We start from the raw sequence: 3879 nt of genomic DNA on the forward strand, positions 1-3879 counted from the left end.
CAGCAACCTCCAACTCCTGGGCTCAAGCAAGTCTCCTGCCTCAGCCTCCCAAGTAGCTGGGACCATAGGCGCCTGCCACAACGCCCGGCTATTTTTTAGTTGCAGCCATCATTGTCCTTTTGGCGGGCCCGGGCTGGATTCGAACCCGCCACCTTGGGTGTACGTGGCTGGTGCCTTAGCTACTTGAGCCACAGGCACCGAGCTGATTCTTTTGTTTTCAATTTCATTGATCTCTGATTTAATGTTGGATATTTCTTTTCTTCTATTAGGTTTAGGCTTAGATTGCTCTTCTTTTTCCATTTCCATAAGATGGCTTGGGAGTTTGTTGACGCATTCTCTTTCTGTTTTTCGAATGTAGGCATCTAAAGTGATACATTTTCCTCTCAAAGCTGCTTTTGCAGTATCCCACAGATTTTGGTAGTTTGTGTCTTCATTGTTGTTATGCTCAAGGAAGTTAATGATTTCCTCTTTTATTTCTTCCTACACCCAACTGTCATTTAACAGAAGGTTGTTTAATTTTCATGCCTTTGTGTGGGGTTGAACGTTTTTGTTTGAGTTCCACCATTAGTGCCCTGTGATCTGAGAAGATACATGGTAAAATTTCAATTCTTTTGATTCTGTTGAGGTTTGTTTTGCGTCCTAGGATATGGTCAATTTTAGAGAATGTTCCATGGGACGATGAGAAAATGTATATTCTTTATCTTTGGGATGGAGTGTTCTCTGTCAAGCACAGTTGTTCTAGGGTCTCCTTTAAGTTCCTTATATCTTTAAGTGTGCATCTGTCAAGCACAGTTGTTCTAGGGTCTCCTTTAAGTCCCTTATATCTTTAATTTCTGTTTAGAGAATCTGTCCAGCTCTGTAAGAGGAGTGTTGAAGTCTCCTGTTATTATGATGTTATAGGACATCATATTGCTCAGACTGAATAAAGTCTGTTTCAAGAATCTGGAAGCATTTAAGTTGGGTGCATAAATATTTAGAATTTGTTGTATTTTTCCCTTGACCAATAAAAGGGACCATCTTTGTCTTTTTGACTTTAATTGCTTTAAATCCACATGTATCTGAAAATAAGATTGCAACCCCTCTTTTCTTCTGAATTCCGTTTGCCTGAAAAATTGTCTTCTAACCCTTAACTCTGAGTTTTAACTTGTCTTTTGAAGCTAAGTGTGTTTCCTGCAGACAGCAAACAGATGGCTTGTGTTTTTTAATCCAATCAGCCAATCTATGCCTCTTCAGTGGGGAATTCAAGCCATTAACATTTATTGAGATAATTGATAAGTGTGGTAATGTTCTATTCATCTTATTTTGTGAGAGTCCATTGATTAGTTTTATCTTGCATCTTTGTGGAACTTAGGTTCTGTCCTTTAATTTCTGAGTTCTTACTTTGCTATCGATCCATTGTGATGGTCAATATGTAGAAGAGGTTGAAGTATTTCCTATAGAGTTGGTCTTGTTCTGGCAAATTTCCTCAATGTTTGCATATCAGTAAATGATTTGATTTCTCTGTCAATTTTAAATCTTCGCTTAGCAGGATATAGAATTCTGGGCTGGAAATTGTTCTGTTTCAGTGGATTAAAGGTAGACGACCATTGTCTTCTTGCTTGGAAAGTTTCATCAGACAAGTCTGCAGTCACCTGATGGATTTGCCCCTGTAGATCAACTGGTGCTTATTCCTGGCAGCAGAAGAATCTTTTCTTTTGTCTTGACTGTGGACTGGTTAGTCACAGTGTGTCTTGGAGACGCTCAGTTCGAGTTGAGACGACCTGGGCTCCAATATCCCTCTGAAAGGAGTATGTCAGAATCTTTGGTGATATTTGGGAAATTTTCATTTATGATATTCTCTAATACGGCTTCCATTCCTCTGGGGGCATTCTTCTTCCCCTTCTGGGATACCTATAACTCGTATGCTTGAATGCTTCATAAAGTCCCGTAATTCTGTCAGTGAACATTCTGCTTTCTCTCTCTTCTTTTCTGCCTCTTTAACTGAGTTATCTCAAGAGCTTTGTCCTCTACCTCTGAGATTCTTTCTTCTGCATGGTCTAATCTGTTATTAATACTTTCTATTGCATCTTTAAGTTCCCTAATTGACTGCTTCAGTTCCTTCAGCTCTGCTATATCCTTTCTATATTCTTCATATCGTTCATCTCTTACTTGATTCTGTTTTTGGATTTCCTTATGGTTATTTTCCACTATATCAGCAGTTTCCTTCATTGTTTCCATCATTTCCTTCATTATTTTCATCATCTGTATTCTAAATTCCCTTTCTAACATTTCTAACACTTCTTTATAGGTGGAATCCTCTGCAGTAGCTACCTCAGGGTCCCTTGGGGGAGTTGCTCTGGACTGGTTTTTCATGTTGCCAGGATTTTTCTGCTGATTCTTCCTCATGAGTATTTTCTTTTACCTGTTTCCTTGCCCTAATTTTCCTTTCACTTCCTCTTGCTCTTTAAGTTACCATGCCTCTGGCGTGGGATTTGAGTGAAGGATGAGAAGATTGAAGAGCAAGAAGGGAAAAAAGATTTCAAAAAAAAAAAAGAGAGAGAGAAAGGAGAGGGGGTGAGTTAAAGGGAATATTGACAAAAAGAAGAGAGGCACAGAAAGAGAAAGACAGGAGCAATATAGGTGTACAGTTTTAAAGGTTTGACCCAACCTTTAAAACCCCCATCCTCTGGGGGTGCCTGGTTGGGTGGTTCCCCTGAGGTCAGCAGCTCTTTGCCAGCCTGTTCAGACACAGTACCCCACCTCCACCCAGTAGAGAGGAAAGACAAAAAATGCTATAAATCAAACCAAAACAAGCAAACGGAAAACTTTATGGGATAAAATTGGGGGGAAAACCAAATAATAGAGGTAGAAACACTAGCAAACGAAGTTCTAATAGTTAAAAGAGGCAACAATAGAAAATTATATTTAAACTAGAAAAATGAAGAAAGAAAAAAATCTAGGGGGGAAATGTTGAAATGAAAAAAAAAAACGAAAAACAAAGCAACATATATATCTTGCTGAATATTGTCTGGGCAACAGGTGATCTTCTGGGGTATGAGATGTGAATCACAATGCTGATACAGCTATACAAGATGGAGACTGGGGGCCTGTGCTGATTTCTCAAACCCCACAGGGTAGAGAGCCTTAATCTCTCAGCCTGCTTAAAAGGCACTTTAAACTGTTAACTTTGGCTAAGCACAAGCTTTCCAGGGAAAGCGCTTGTTGCTGGCTTCACTCTTGAAGTGGCTATCTGCTTACCCAGAGTGCCAAAACCAGTCTCACTCTCTGCCCCTGAGGGCCAAGGCTGTAAGGCAGGGGTCCTCAAATTTTTTAAAGAGGGGGTCAGTTCACTTTCCCCCAGACCGTTGGAGGGCCAGACAACGGGCCCCAGGACAAGTGGGCTGCTAAGCAGGACAGGCAGCAGTGGCAGAAACACCCAGCGGGCTGGATAAATGTCCTAGGCGGGCCGTAGTTTGAGGATGCTTGCTGTAAGGTGTCTCAGTCCCCACCTTTAGGCTGATCAGTCACTACATTACTTGCCCAAAGTGTCCTGCCCAAATCTTGCTGTGTGAAGCTGAGGGCGGAGCTTGCCGGGGCACTTTTCCCACAATGGGTTTGTGTGGCCCACAGCTGAACACTATTAGCTCTGTCTGCAGCAGCGCAGTCTGGGGCCCTAGACAATGCTTAATGTTCTCTGCACCCTCATCTAAGTTCTTCCAAGGTTGGCTCGGCGCCTGTGGCTCAAGTGGCTAAGGCGCCAGCCACATACACCTAAGGTGACGGGTTCGAATCCAGCCTGGGCCCGCCAAACAACAATGACGGCTACAACCAAAAAAAATAGCCAGGCTTTGTGGCGGGCACCTGTGGTCCCAGCTACTTGGGAGGCTGAGGCAGGAGACT

The 3879-nt window shown here is 42.2% G+C and overlaps 1 protein-coding gene across 1 annotated transcript in view; it reads left to right on the forward strand.

The window, feature by feature from the left end:
- THOP1 (thimet oligopeptidase 1) overlaps positions 1-3879 on the forward strand; it is a 37996-nt gene that overhangs the window by 20891 nt on the left and 13226 nt on the right. The gene's annotated exons all lie outside the window — the stretch shown is intronic.

The sequence above is a fragment of the Otolemur garnettii genome, unplaced genomic scaffold, assembly GCF_000181295.1.
Source record: "Otolemur garnettii isolate 467f Iridium unplaced genomic scaffold, OtoGar3 scaffold00029, whole genome shotgun sequence".
NCBI lineage: Eukaryota > Metazoa > Chordata > Mammalia > Primates > Galagidae > Otolemur > Otolemur garnettii.